Source organism: Coloeus monedula (assembly GCF_965178545.1).
Source record: "Coloeus monedula genome assembly, chromosome: 16".
Taxonomy (NCBI): domain Eukaryota; kingdom Metazoa; phylum Chordata; class Aves; order Passeriformes; family Corvidae; genus Coloeus; species Coloeus monedula.
The window spans coordinates 7,431,756-7,447,729 of NC_138796.1; the positions used below are offsets into that span (position 1 = coordinate 7,431,756).

The window sequence follows — 15,974 nt, forward strand, 5'->3', positions numbered from 1 at the left end:
CTCTATAAAAGTGGTTATTTTTTACTGATAGTCATTATTTTGTATTATCTGTCCCTGGGTTTTGGGGGATCTCTAGCCCTGACACCAGTTTTTCTTGGGTGCTGTGAACACTGAGGGGGCTCCCCAGGCGCTCTCCTTCCGACGAAGGCAGCCTTGGACCCTCTCCGAGGGCTCTGCCCGGCCACCGATCCTGCTTCACTCCTCACTGGCGCCGGGTCTGCCTGCGAGGAGCCGCGGCAGGAGGGCGGGAGGCAAGGGAAGAGGGAGGGAAGGAGGGGACGGGCAGCGCCGCGTCCCCCCCGCCCTCAGCGCGGCCGCGCCTCGGGGCCGCGCGCGGCCGCCGGTTCCGCCTCCTCCGCCGCCTCCCCGCGGCCGCCGCCGCCATGTTGGATGGTGCGTGTGGGTGTCAAGCGCAGCCCGCGGCCGCCGGGCACCGGGACACCGGGACACCGCGCCCGCCCCGCGCCCGCAGGTCAGCGCGGCTCCCGCGGGCTGCGGGACGGGGGGGAACGGACGGGCAGCCCCCACACCCCCGCCTTTTCCCTCCGAGGGGCGCGGGGTGGGCGCGGGAAGGGCCCCCGGGGGTCCCCGCGGGGAGGGCGCGGGGCCGCGGTGGCCTTTGTTGTCGCCGGTGGGTGGCTGGGCGGGCGGCGGCGGGGACGGGCTGGACCCCCGCGGCCCGAAGTTTGGGCCTGGCTCCCGATGGGCCTCCCGGGGCTGCGGGGGATGGCGGGGCCTGCGGGCTCGGGGGGCTCCCGGTGGCGGCGCCGGGGCGGGGGGGGCTCGGGTCCGCCCTGTCCGACCCCCGCCCCGGCGTTGTTCACCTCCATCGTGGCGGGGCGGGGGTTATTTTGTCGTATTTTCAGTAATAGCGTTGTTTGGGAGATGTGTATTAATGCTTTTAATCATTTTTAAGGGTCTGTTTTATATAGGGGGCTTGGACTGGATGATCTCCAGGGGTCCCTTTCAACCCTAATAATTCTGTGATTTTCTGTGGTTCTGTGATATTCTCTCTCTCCTTCTATGTATATACATTGATACATAGTTATATATATGTATTTAAAATTTTTTACCTGCAGTACCTGTGATGCTACAGATTAGGGTTGGGTAGCCAGTGAGCTGTATTACATTAGGCATTATTGCTGTGAAATGTATTGAAACAGTAATTATCACAGGCTGCCCACAATGGAAGTCCCCTATTTTAAAGCCGTAAGGCTTTAATATAAATGTTAAAATATTCATGTTAAGATTTAAAGCTCTAAGGCTCTAAAACTGGTAGCGTTTGGTCTCAGTTTTATGGGTGTGTAATGCTTCCCCCTCCCTCTTCTCAAGTATGGTATTGACGCTGATCTGAAAAGCCAGGTGAGATTTAAAATTTACAGCAATTGGACATATTTTTTGTTCTTATCTATAAGAAAATACCCTGAATTATCTACATGCTCATCTATTTTCAACAGGAGGCCTAAAATACTTGTTAGGATTGTGAAGCTGTTGCAGATGTTATGGACTGTGGAGTCTGACTTCAGGAGTTCAAAATTCAAATCAGGCCACGAGATTAAGTTTTATTATTCTCTCCACTGAAATACATGTTTTATGGTAATACAGAACTCTTGCATAATTCCAGTGTGTTGCTATGTTTTGTGAGACACAAGGTCATAGGAAATTGTATTGTTGGGATGTGAAATGTGGGATGAATGATTTTTTTAAAATTAGAAATATAAATATATTGTATTGGTATCTTTAGTAAAATGCAGCCTGTTTAGGAATTACTTCTCAGTATGTTTGTCTTGGCTGATTCTCAGATGTGTTATTTTTGAACCAACTCAAATATAGAGGTTTATTGGGAAGAATCAAAACTTTTGATAAATTTTCCTTTATAAGCGCAAAGTAATGGTAAACTAGCTCGACAGAATTTCAGAGATAATCTTGCCCATATTAAATATTTAACTATGTTATCAAAAATTATCAAGCACGAATGACCCATGAGTGTGCATTCCTGAAGGCGAAGTCTGATAAGGCCAATTTGACTGTGGGTTACATTTGAGGAAGTTTGACTTGGGGGTGCTGATTGTAACTTCCTTGATTCCAAGAAGTAACTCTGCAACATTACTCTTGTGTTACAACAGTTCTCTGACACAGCAGCTTGACTTTTGCATCTGCTGAGGAATGAAAATTATTATCAACCTTTAGGAAATGAAATGTAGCACTCACAGGATCTTAGAATCCCAGAATGGGTTGGGTTGGAAGGGACCTCGGAGCTTGTCCAGTCCCACCCCTGCCATGGGCAGGGACACCTCCCACTGTCCCAGCTTGCTCCAAGCCCCGTCCAACCTGGCCTTGGACACTCCCAGGGATGAGGCAGCCACAGCTTCTCTGGGCACCCTGTGCCAGGGCCTCCCTACTCTCACAGGGAGGAATTCCTTCCCGATATCCCATCCAATGCTGCTCTCTTGCAGTGGGAAGCCATTCCCCTTTGTCCTGTCCCTCCAAGCTCTTGTAAATAGCCTCTCTCTGTCTTTTTTCATCTCTCCGTGGATTTTGCTCATGAGAAAAAGTAGTTGACCTGTTCTCTAGGTAGAAGCTAAGCAGTGGTGAGTAATACTTGGGTGGAAAAAGTCCTGTCTGTGAGTTACCTGATGGTTGTGGAAGGAGCAGAGGAGACATCCCTGACTGTCAGGAAGCCTGGCTGGTGATGGTCATGTTGGTTTTCACTTCCATTATTCCTGCAGTCACATTTAGTGAAGAGTTCACAAACATCTGATGTCCAGTATAATGCAGGTAGCAGAAATGAATTTGGCTTGGACTGACCACATCATTATTTACATAACTGGTTAATCATGCTAATTTTGTTCCAGCTGTCAGCCATTTGATTACTTTAAAACTTGGAGCTTTTAAGAAGCCTCAAATCTTGGATCACTGCTGGGAAATGCCAAAGGCCTAATTTGTTACTTCATAAAAATGCTGATAGTCTCTCTTGATACAGATATCGGTGTTTTGTTTCTTTGGCTGTTTTTCTTTCCTTTAGAGGGAGAGAGAAATCATTAAATGATAATCAGTTTAGGGGAAATACATTAAAGAGTAGTTATGATGTTCCTGATCTTGCTTTTCTTGGGTCTTGTACGTAGGATGGGGAAATGACTCTGGCTTTGCTTGGTGTAGAAGAATGTAAGTTACACTAATATCTTTCTTTAATGACTGGTACTCAGGAAGCAACTTCCCAGTCTTCCAGGGCCATATTTGCAGAGCGCTAAAGTGTCCCTTGGGATCTTGCTAATAGAAAATGAAATGTGCCTGGTTTGTAGGAACGCCTGTAATGTTCTTTTCCCACTTTGCCTCGCTCTGATCTGTGCGGGGAAAATATCGAAACGTACCAGTATCCTGCTGGCTTAAGTGCTTCAAAGAACAGCAGGTTTTTGTGTGTTTCAGTTGCCTGTCTGCTCATTAAGAAGGCAGGAGACTCCATGGAGGAGAGCAACGTGGATTGCCGTCCTCTGGAATAAAACCTGCCGCAGCTGATTGTAGGTCTGTTAGCTTTGGTGTGCTCCAGGTTTGGTACAGACTGGGCTGTGCTGAATAACAGACCCTAAAAAGTCTGAGTTAATCAGTTTAGGTGGTTGTTACAGGACTGCTTTCCTGTTCTGGATGGAAAAAGAATTCAGAATGGATGAATGTGAGAGCGAATTCAGAGACTGTGAGCTTCAGGATGGATCTAGAACTCAGTGGCTGTTGGGTTGAGCCTCTCGGTGAGTGGTGCAGCAGGCAGAAAGCTACAGGAAAACTGGTATTCTTTATTTATCATTTTACAAAAAACAGTTTTGTCTCTGGTTTCCAAATTTGGGATTTGCTTGATTTTATGATGGCTGCTCCAAACCATTGATACGGGTCAGAAAGTTCTTTGGTGGTTTCTGTAGGTAACCAGTGGTTGTAAGCAGAGTTTAAGGAGAGTAGCTTAAGTTACCAAGGTTGAGTTCTATGTAAATATCTAATAGTGGAGTTTGTATAAATGATGATCCTAATTAGAAAATCAGTATATACAAATACTTTGTATTTGTTGGTTGCACTGACACTGGAGATATTTGCAGAATTCAGTTTGTAATTCACTATTATGCCTTTTTATATGGAAATATAACTTTAAGTTACTATGCTAACGAGATGCTTTTCTTCTGTATAGATAATTTTCAGCTCATTTTTCTGGTATTGGTGCAAAAATTGAACTTAAATTGATCTCAGAGCCAATTCCCTGTGTTGCATTAATTGTTAATAGTGTGTCTATCCGTTTCCTGTCACCCAGGGCTGTTAACATAAATGCCTCTAACTGGTGCCTCGAGCTTGTGTTCAAGGTCAGGCCTGGGCTGTTCACGCCTCCTGTGCCTTGGCTTGCAAAATCCAGCTCTGTGCGGGTGGGGAAACAGGAACTCAGGCACAGACAGGTCCCCACTGGCAGCAGGAGTGCAGCTGGCTCTGCTCTGGGGCTGGGTAAAACCAGTCCCAGCCCAGGCCTGGGTGCAGTTCTACCTTGGAGGCTCCCCTTATCTGTGTTTTATGGTGGAGGTGGCTGGGGGAAGTTTTAAGGAGTCTGTCACACTCTGTTTTGTTGTCCTGATCCATACAAATTGTTTTCAAGGAATAGTTTTCCTTCTGCCATCAGGAGTGGAGCTCCCTGAGCTGTCTCAAGTAATTAGCTGAAATGTGTGCATGAGACCTCTGCAGTTTCCTTCCACAGTGTTCCTGCTCCTGTTTCCTTCCACACTGTTCCTGCCTTTCCTCCCAGAGCTGTTTTAGCCATGTTGTCTGCAGTGCCTGAGCCTTGTTGTGTCACCATATAGTAAATACTAAATGGTCATGAGGTCCAGGAGAGTTTGGAGGGTGACCCAGGCTGGAGAAGGCCTCTGTGCTGCTTCTGCAGGCTTGGGACAGACCTGGGCTCTTTCAGGCTTATCTGTTTCTCAGAATGCAGCACTCAGTGAACAATACTTGAATAAATTAAGGAATAATTTTTATTTTGAAAGTTTAAAGCTGCTTGTTAGTTTCAAACCGTGCCAGACACTTTAGCTAGAGATGTTTTATGTCCACCCTACAAGGCAGAAATCTGAAGACTCCCTTGTTTGCTTTTCAGTGTTGCAGGAGTTATGGCCAATTTTGGGGGCTGAATTTTTAGAACTGCCTTCTTAAAATACATGGTGGAGTCTGGGGGTCATGGCTGAAATTCTGCAGCCAGACACTGATTTAATCTCTCTCCAGTGTAACCTCATAGAGACTTCCCTGCTCTTCTGGAGATGTCACTTACATAATGTGATGGCTTCTAAAATCAACCTGGGAGTTTTCATTATTTAAAAGCAGAAACCCAGGCAGAGCAAGCTCTCTACTTCTGTTTGTTGGGTTTGAGTTTTGCCACCAATAAATGCTATAACACACGTCGTAGCCTGGCTAGGGAAAAATACCAGCATGGGTGACAAGGTACTAATGATGTCTGGGATGTTCTTTTACATTTTTTTCTTTATTCTCCCAAATCATATTAATCTCTAGACTTAACATCAATTTAGTAGTTTCTGAACCTTTGCAAGGGCAATGGTCTTTTCAGAGCTTTGCTAGAACAAAGACATTTTAAGAATCTTAATAGAGAATCGTTTAATCTTATTACAACTGCTCCTGTTTAAATCACTTCCTTGTACTTAAATAACAATCTGTCACCAGCTATTTCTTGATTGTAGTTTTTGTCAGTTGCAATTTATCCCCTCCCTGATTTGGTTTTACTTCTCCCCCCCCCCCCCCCCCAATTGTGCAACCCTTGGGTTGGCAAAGTTCCTTCTTTCTCGCACAGTTCTTCTGAGTCCACTGGGAGTAATCGCATGAGTAAATTGCTCACTGGTGGGAGGGTTGTGCGGTTCACAAGTAAAACCTTTGTGGGACAAACCCCACTAAAACAACTGATACAGACAGTTTTGTTATTCCTCAGGGAGAGACAAAGCAAAGTATTTGTAAAGGTAACTTCCTCCCCTGAGATGGCAGCACAAAAGAATCCTGCAGACATCTTTTCCTGTAGGTAGGAATTCCGTTCCCAGGAGGTTCCTCGTGTGTTGCTGACTGGGTGAACAGACCCCAAACATCACCTTAGTTTTGTCATTCTGATTTTTATTTATTTATTTCTTTTTAGTGATGAGGATTTCTTCAGCCAAATCTGTTGACCCAATTGCTGCTGAAGCTGCTTTTCTACTGACTTTCAGCTCTGTTTGAACAGGGATGAGGCTTGTGACAACAGCAGTAAGGCAGAGATGTTTGCTCTAACCTATGAAATCAGCCAGGATTGAAGATAATTAATTAATCCTTATCCTGCAGTTCTGTTTAGAGCTGTTTTAACATGCCTGTTCTCTGGTGGATGGTCAAGCACAGTGTGCTCTGCCACATGGTGTATGTAAAGGAAAGCACTTCAGTTGTTACTTGAAAACAGAACTTGAATACTTTTAATTATTCACTTAACTAATTAATCAGGGAAATACCCTCTCATTTTGTGACATGGCTGGAATGTGACTGGTAATGTCTGCTTAGAGATTCCTGATTATGCATTACCCTCAATATTCAGATCCAGGGAAGGTTTGGTGCATCTTTAAAATGCCCCTGCCCATGTATTTAATTATTTGATAAAAACCTCTTTCTCTAATGACCATTTGAAAGCCTGAACTTGCCTCTGTTGTGTTATCTAATGAAATATTTGCCTTCTGAGCCCATCCTGCCTTATTGCAGGGGTTTGATTGCTTCTTGCAGTGTTCTGCTGCTTGCAGTGATTTTTTTTTTTTAAGGATGGAATGCTTATTACCTGTGAGAAGTGTTACTATATTTTGCTGCTGGTGTTGAGCAGAGTTCATGAAGTTAAACTTTGTCTACCAATTTAGAAGAGTTTCTCAGAAAGTCAAGATAATGCCTCTATTGGAATGTTTTTAGATAAACAGCATAGGTGACGCCGGCTTCTTCCCTTAGGAGTATGCAAATGCAGATCGGAAATCAATGTTTAATACTGTAATTTTTTGAGAATCTACCATTTATGTATATTTTTAAGGCAGAAATTTCTACCTGCTGCTCAGAAGAACAGCATGACTGTCCTTGCACTGGATTATGATTGTGCAGCCCATGTTTTTTCATACCTTTTCACCAAAGCAGCTGCTGCTTTCTGGAGATTTTATTGGTACATGGGTGACTCCTCTGAAAGATATTTATGTTTATATGTTTACTGGTTCTCTTGGGAAGCTTTAATAAGGAAGTTAAAATACAGGAATGTTTATAATTGGTTTGACTTGGCTTTCAGAATTCTTGTAGAGAAGCTGAGATATAAAAGCTTGAGTCCAGCAAAATCACTTTTAAACTGGTTTATTGCGGAGGAGCACTGAGGTAAATCATCAAAGGATTTTTAGTCTGCAAAACTGCTTAAGTGTTGTGTTTAAAATTTACAAATCGCTGACCCCTTTGTGAGAGACTGAGACAGACTGACATGTCTGGCTCTTTTTTACGTTTGACTACCTAGTGAATAATCTCTTTTTGCCTGGCCTGCTGCTTTAAACACACTGAGTGCTGCAATTGCCATTTTGTTGTCTGTCTGCCAACCAATAGTGTCTGTGTATATTTAATTTCATAATAATATGACCATAGGATGCTTCCAAGAGTATTTACATCGGCTTTAAAAGTCAGGATAAAAGTATGGCTGGAGATTTGGAATTTTGGGGAGTGCTCTGTGTGGTGGGAACTCTGCTGAAATGTTGAGGAGTGGAGAACAGCAGGAGAGTTTTGTAGGTTGTCTTCATTATTCTGTTTTTCATTTGCTTTATGAGGGGGGTTCTGTTCTGTGGGAGATGGTCTGGATCAAAGTGTGAGCACATCCTTCCCTCTGGAGGTGTGAGGGACCTGTTGATCTGGGGCTGACTGGGATCCGTGGTTTTTAGTGCTGTTGGCTTTCCAGGTGTGAGTGCAGGAAACACGCTCCAACATCCTGAATGCAGGAACACTTTTGTTATGTATGCTCTGTGCAAAATTGTGTCTGGATGCCTTGGCTTACAGCCAGGGTTTTAATCTCTTCTTTTTTGTGTCGGCTTGGATAGTGTATATAATACTATAGTGCCTTTTCCTGTCCCTGGAAATGCTGATTTTTAGTTTTATTTTAAGAAGGGTTTTCTTTTTCTTACTCAGAAGAAAAATAAAGTTTAAAGGAGGAGGAAAGTCTGTGCTGTATTTTTTTTTCTTTTTTGTTTCTTGTTGTAGTTTATAGAAAGGCCTGAAATTTGCTGTCAAAGCTTTGTCTCTTGTCTCACAAATTCAAAATTTAGAAATGGGGCAGGGCAAGGTGGGGAGGGGTCTCACAAGGAGTGAGAGAAGGGGAGAATGAAAAACACACTGAATGCCCGTCAAACGTATGAAATGGATGTGCCTTTAGATGCCACAAGGCTTATTCTTCCATCCAGCTTGACTAGTCTTTTGTCAAAACTCCTGTTTTAGCAATTTAAATAAAATATGGTGAATTTCGCATTTTCTCCTTCATGGGAAAGCAGAGTAAAAGAGAATTAAGCCCCGCCTGCTGCTTCCATGCTAAACAGATGCAAATCAGAGCCCCCTCTTGCCAGTTGCATCTTCTCTCCTTATGGGTTTCATTGTTTTGATGAAAGCTGTTCTGGCGCCAACTCCCAGCCCAGAGGGCAGGTGAGAGGAATTAAAAAAATCCCAGATTCCAGCTCGGTGATTAACATATCTCTTGGAGCTTGTAATGTCATCGTTGCACACAAAACAAAGTCGCAGCAGCTTCACAGAGCAGAGGTTTGTCAGAAAGGCAAACATCAAAGTGGCAAGAAAAGAGGAGTTTATTTAAAATATAGCAGAAAGACTTAGAACATTCATGCTAACCTATGAGAGCTATTAAAAATTTAAAAAAAGCCTTTGAAGCCAAGCATTAAAGATTTAATAGTATTAATTGAATTAAGCCGTGGGAGTTGAGGATATGTAGACACATGTGTGAGTGTATGTGCTCTGAGACATCATCTGTGTTAAGGCAGCAAGCGTACTGAGAGTTGAAGTAACTTTGCTTGCTTTATAAGGGCTACCTTAACAAAACCCTCTTTATTCTTGAGGTTAATTAGAGATACCATTACAACTGAGAGTGTAAACACAAGGAAGGGACTTAGAGAGATGGAAAACTGCAGAGCCCACCAGCCTTGACATCCCTGGGCAAAGCTGGCAAAGTAGTTTCCAATCTACATTTAAGGATAATTTTGTTTATATCATTAAGGCCTATTTTTTTTTTTTTCAAGAATAAATTTCTTTTCCTTTGTTATGAGAACAGTAATTTAATACTGTTGTACTCCAGCCACAGGTAAAGTCTTTTTTTTTTTTTTTTTTTTTTTTTTTAGCTAAACTTCCATGTTACTTGATAATTATTCTTTTAAGACTGGCTGATTTTGGTAGCTTTTAGCTTTTCTCATGTATAGAACTTTCACTGTTAGGAAAACTTGCTGGAGGAAGAAGTTTGTCCCTCCATAGCTCTGTAAATAGACACCAAAATAAAATCACGGTCCAGTGTGTGGCAATAACGATCGCAGTAACCTGGTGTTGAGGGGTTTTTGTTATTTTTTTTCTTTGCAAATTAAAAACTCAGTTTAAGGCTTAAAGTATTTGCCACATAGATTAAAAAGCAGGGAAAACCCAAATCCTTGTGTCATTTATAGAAAGAAAGAGCACTGAAAGCTTCTTGCAAGCCTGCAGGTGGCTTGGCAAAGGAGGGAGACGTCCAGGAGGAGCAGCTCCAGGCAGGATTTGATGGCTGTGGGAATACTGGTGTGGAGAGGCACGGCCAACCCCATCAAGAGGGATAACAGAGCTGGGGGGGATCTCAATACATTCATTTTTCCTTCTTCAGGGAGGTGGTTGCTGGCAGTGTGAGGAGGGGTTGTGTGAGCCCTTCCTGCTGCAGATGTAGTTACTAAATGATTCAGCACGATGCTGTGCCCACGGATTGGAGCAATATTGATGAATTCATTACTGCTCTCTGATGGATGTTAATGGGCTTCTGTGCATTTGGACTAGGTGGAAAGCTCTTGAAAAAATGAGAAAATGGAGTGGGTGAGTTTTTAAGCCACTTTTGTGTTCTGCTTCTAAATCTGACGAGAGAATGTTTTTAATGACTTGCACGAAACCACTAGTCAAAACAATAATCACCAGGCAGAGACAGCAGGCAGCTCTGGGAGGGACAGGGAGGAGCAGTGCTACACAAGGGATTTATTGCTTTTTGTTTAATATATCCCAAGCCATAATCAGCTGCTTTGAAAACAGAGGTTGGTATTGCCTTCTCCATGTGGATTCCTTAGGAGATATCTGGAGTCCCAAGGACAGGAGCAGAGTTGCTGCTTGCAGGGTATCAAAGCTAAGGGGGTAGAACATGTTCTCTGCAAGAGCTGACTGGAAGAAAATGACCTTTTAATGATGAAACAGGCACAGATGCTTTTGAGTAACAAGTCTTTGTCATCCTCTTTGAAACGAACAAGCTGCCTCCCACTCAAATAATTTTCCGTCTAAATATCTAGAATAGATAAAAGAGTAGGTAGAATTTTACTGCTGGAGGATGGATTCAGAAAACTTGAGGAATTGTTCTGCTGACAGCTGAAAATTTCTGTATATCTGCATAGGAGAATGTGGGATTCACTGGCATCTTCAAACCAGATTTTTTTTTCCCCCTAATTCCACAAAAATCAACAAAATAATAATAAAATAATAACAAACCTAAGCATTGGCGAACAAGGATGACTCTTCTTTGTGCCTGAATGAAGGAATTGGAAAGTTACAAGCAGCAAAATGAGGCAAAATCCTTATGTCAAATGTGCTGATTTTTAAAAAAAATATTTTAGTGATTCACTTCCATCAAAGCTGAACTTAAAAATATAGCTCAGAATCAGGAACTGGGGCAGCACAGAAGTTGACCAAAGTGACTTATTTTTATATTATTCAATATTCCTGAGTTCTATTTCCTGGTAACCAGAATCCAGTGTAAATCCAGGCTGCTGGTGGCACAGCTGGGACCTCTCCTCTGGAATTGCTCCTGTCAGGGTGGTGGTGCTGGACATGTTAGACAGGTCTGATAGGAAGAGGGAGAAGAGGTGGGTTGGTTTGGGAAAGATTTTGGAAACTGTGGTGTGTACAGTATGAAAAGATAGGAGATATGGAGGAGTCAGAGGGAAAGCTGCACATTTGGTGTTGCAGGACAGAGCTAAAATCGGTGTGGGAAAAGGGCAGGGCTAAGATTTTATGAAGTTTGGTAATTTTGAGAGTGAAGGACCAAATTTCCTCCTTTTCTGTGGCTGTCTTCAACATGGAATTGCTGTTACTAGGCAGGAAAAGGAGATTTCCCAGAACCCCTGTTTGCAGTCCTTACACAGTCACCTGCTGAAGCAAGTCCCAAATCTAAACCACCATCATCAACTTCACCACCAGTTTGAGCTTCCCAGGTGCAGCTTTGCCTGGTGAGCTGTAACTGGAGACTGCTGTTGAAATGACTGGTGCTCCCCTTATTTGGGGTGTTCTTTCAAGTAATTAGAGTGACCTTGGGATTAATTGGTTGGGTGATGTGATCGGTGAGCAGCCCCAGCTCTGCCTGTCCCGCTGGCCTGCCCCGATGTGTCGGATCAGGTCACAGGAGCCCTTCCACCTGGAGATCTGGTGTGAGGCAGAGTGGAGCAGGCAGGAGCTGGGGGGCTCTGCCTTCTGAGAATCCCATCATCAGTTCTTCTCTAAGCCCGACTGCTGGGCAGCAAATCCTGGGCTTTGGCCAGAACATTCCTCCGGCGAGGGGCAGGGAGGTTTTTGGGATGTGTTTCCTGCTTTGCAATCTTACAGCAACTTAGTCACAGAATCCCAGAATGGGTTGGGTTGGAAGGGACCCTACAGCTCATCCTATTCCACCTGCTGCCATGGGCAGGGACACCTTCCACTATCCCAAGTAGCTCCAAGACCCATCCAGCCTGGCCTTGGACACTTCCAGGGATGGGGCAGCCACAGCTTTTCCAGGCAACCTGTGCCAGGGCCTGACAGGGAAGGATTTTCTCCTAAAGCCTAGTCTCATGAGCACACAGCTCACGTACCTGAATTTCTGAGGGTTGGTTAAAGCAATCTGATGTTGCTACCAGCTCTGATAGTTGAATTAAGACATTGTGTTGACGTTGCAAGATGATTGTGCAAATCTGGTGGCTGTGAGGGAAGGCCCTTGAAATGTTATGCCGTGAATGGACATCGATGAATGTAAGCAGGATATTAAATCAATCTCTGTTTTCTCTGCAGGCTTGTAATTTGTTTTTTAGAAAAAATAGTGTTTGGATGTATGGGCAGGTATTTCTTGGCATCCTGTACTTTTCCTTAGAAATGCATGTAATAAAATAACAGTAGTAATCCTTTAGCTTCTACCAGTAGAAACATGGAGAGTTAAACTGTTTTTCCCCCCTAATCTTTGTCATGGTGAGCATTTGCCTCTGGCCTACTGAGTGTATTAATGTGGTTTCATGTCTGTGGTGTGTAGGAGGATGGGAGAAACTGCACTTGGTGACATCTGCTTCATATTAATAAAAGTGCAGAATGAATTTAGTTAATGAAATCATCGGGTAATTTTAAGTAGCAGGTATCTTCCCAAAACACATTCCCAAAATATGGAGTCTGATATGTGAGCACACATCTAGATGAATATGAATTTTAAAAATTGTAGTTCTTCAGGTAAACACTGGGGCTTAAAGAAGGGAGCTGACATTTTGTAGTCTTGTATTTTTTGCAGTTCTTCCTGTGTTCAGGTTGATCTGTGAGGGCCTGAGCAGGTGCCTGTCACCCCATAACAGCCTAAGTGACAAGGCTGGACTTATCTAATTAGTAATAAATTCTAGGACCCATTATCTGGCGAGCATATTGGATATCCTCTTCCCTTCCAGAAGGAAAATATGAAAGAAGTGTCTCCTACTTTCCTTACTTCAGTTGAAAACACTGTTTGAGTATACCTGGTAAGCCGAATTTATTTCAGATTGTTACCTTTGAGTCAAAGCACACATTGGGTGATTATTTTTCCTACTCAATTTGTGAGAAAACAGATGAAATGCTTTTGTTGAAGCAGGTAATCCCCAGAGAACAAACTCCTTTGGGAAGTTTGGGGAGGTATTTTCTTTGCCCTGGTGGATTAATTTGCATTTGGAATTTCTGGTTCAGTGAGTAATGGCCTGACCTCACACTGGTCTGTAATTCTGCAATATTCTGATATTCACTGCACACCTGGTACTTGCTGTATGAAGAATCAGCTGAGTGCAGGTGGCACTGTGGGTGACACTTGACCTGGCCGTAGAAGGGAGGAATGTGTTATTTTTAAAGAGCTGTTGTCAAAGCTCGTAATCCTAAAATTAGATCCCGATGCAGGTCAGATTTGGATTGTTAGCAGTGATCTGCAGGTCTGGCAGAGCTGTCCCCTCTCCCAGCCCTTCAGAGCGCATTTGCAGCCATTCTGTCAATAATTCCAGCTGCAAATGGAGCTGGGGGTGACAAAGCCCCAGCACCGGTGGCTTGGCAGGTCTCAAAAGAACATGGCCAGGTGGTGCTGCCGTGTGAGGCAGGTTAGAGATCTGCTCCTCACCCCCCTTCCTGTGCACTCTGAGAAATGAGTTTCCCATGGAGCTCAAATCCTGTCAATTTAAGGAGACAAGGAGTAAGAAAAGGTGGTATGGAGAAAACTGAACCAGATTTGTGTCCAGAAATCTCCCAAGCTGGAGTTACTTTCCCTCAGTGAGGCTGAGACAGGACTGTAAAACCAGTGCAGAATTGAACCTTGGCAGGCTTGAATATGCATAAATTTGAAGGAGAATTATCTTCCAGCATTAACTCTTTAAATAAAGAAATAATTTGGCCACCTGCTGTCTGTGAAAGCTGACCTTGTTCTCTCATTTGTAAAAGGGAGTGGAAAGCTTCCAAAACTTTGGATTTTGAACCATTTCCTCTCCTCAGAAATTACATTGAAGAAGACAAGCATTTAAGCTGTGAAAAATGGAAATGAAACCTTTCCTCTGGAGTTAACCCTGTTCTCCAAACCCTTTGCCAATCTGTATTTGTAACTCGTTTCCTAAATAATTTTGGAGGTTGAGGAAGGGCATTGATGGGAATTTCAAGCTCTTCATTTTGCTGTTTTATTCCCATGAATTGCTGTTTTCTCTGCTGTACAATAACGAAAGAGAGCTAATAAGTGTTCTGCTTGTTGGCTTTTATGTGTAGTGCCAAGTGTCTTCTCTTCTCTTAGTCCTCTCCTCCAAGTGGCCACGATGCACAGTTGCCCCTTTTCCTGTTTGGTTTTGGGAACAGCGTTTGGATTGCAGACGAATATTGTATCGTAGGCAGGGTAATGATACCCTCTGGTCAGCCAGTTGTTCCCTGAGATTAATTTATGAAAAGAGAAGAAAAATCAGAAAGAGAATAGGTTATGTTTGAAAATCTGCCTAGCAGTGCGGATTTAGTGTAAGAAAAATGCTTTTTTCCTGCATTATATTCCTGGTTTTTATATAAAGGTTTGTGCATAGGTTTTTTTTTTTTTTTTATTTTTGAGCCGTTTGTGGAAAATGAGACTTTCTCAAATACAGGGGGCTTGGATTTATACACGTAATGAGCTATCCCAAGAAAACCAGGATGGGAATGTAGTGTCAGGTAATGGGAATCCTTTTTGCCATAAATCGGAGCTGACTGCTTGCTGGGATTGGCGTTGTGTCTGCAAGTGTGGTGTTGGTGTCTGTCTGTCTGGGGGACTTCTTCCTCAGTCAGCACCTGGCAGCACCTTCTCTGAGCCTGATCCTTTGCAGATTGGCAAGAATTCCCTGATTTATCCTGGAATACAGGTCCCTGAGGATCACCTGCCTCTGTCATTGCAGCCCAATAGCAAGGAGAGCAGATCTCTGGGGGGGGGTGTGTACTCCCACCTGGGAGGTGAGGCAGTAAGGCAGGGATATTTTTATATAGATTGGTGTCTGTAGATTCAGATCACAGATGACTGAATTAATAATTATTTTCCAAACCTCACTTTTCATGCATGTGACTTACAGTAAATGTCTATTCTAAGGATATATGTTGTCTGTAATACTGTTAATTAAAATTTTATGCAAATGTCTGGTGAACTCATGTTTAATGTTAATTTTCACACTTGCTGTTAAAGGCTTTTTGTATATTTCCGGTGCATGCTTAGCTGGGCTATGTAGATCTTTACCTTCAGACTGATATGAAGGGCATTTTATCAGCGCAGACAAATCCTGGTTGGAGTTTTACATTCCAGAGGTGTGAATGGATTCTGCTGAAAGTCTTTCTATAGGTGGATTTGTGTGGCTGTTTGCTGTGAACTGAGTTTATGAAGGATTTTGTGGCTTGGCCTTGGTTCTGTGTTAGTCTCAGCAAGTTAAAGATGTTTCCTCATGCAGATTTCATTCACTGAGCTTAATCTCTTGTGAGAGAGATGAGAAATTCAGTCAAGAATTCCTTCTGTCTGCATGTTGGGTGTAAAAAAGCACCATGAGAATTTGTTATTTGTGTAATGAAATTGTTGGAATAAGGAAAAGGGGATGGGGTGTTTCCTTCCAGGTTACCCTTGGTAACACAGGTACGCTTCACCTCCTTGTCTGCAGATCTGTTTGCTTTTCTATTTGAAGATGTCAAGATACTTAAAAATCAGAGAAAATGCCTCGTAGGGACCAAGAAAGAAAATGAGAAAGACTCCCCAAGACTAAACTGTTTAACTTCACAGAAATCTGCTCAAGCCTTTTTCCTGCTAACCAGAAACAGCAGCTTTAATCAACTGGTCTCACTTTCTGCTTTCTTTGCAACTCTGCTGTTAAAAATGCAAACTCACATTTTTGCTGAAGTTGCAAGTGCATTGTGCTTCCTTGTGGCTTGTTGTGAGAAGTTAATTCACTGAGGTCTCTGGAAAAAAAAAATACCTAAACTTTCTG

General features: G+C 43.2%; 1 protein-coding gene across 2 annotated transcripts in view; it reads left to right on the forward strand.

Moving 5' to 3' along the window:
- The first annotated feature begins 346 nt into the window (after positions 1–346).
- The window catches only part of EPN2 (epsin 2), a 42,125-nt gene continuing 26,497 nt past the window's right edge, over positions 347–15,974 (forward strand). For both annotated transcript variants that reach the window (XM_082291840.1, XM_082291841.1), the window contains exon 1: positions 347–472. The gene's annotated coding sequence lies outside the window, so the exon portion shown is untranslated. The remainder of the gene's footprint in view (positions 473–15,974) is intronic.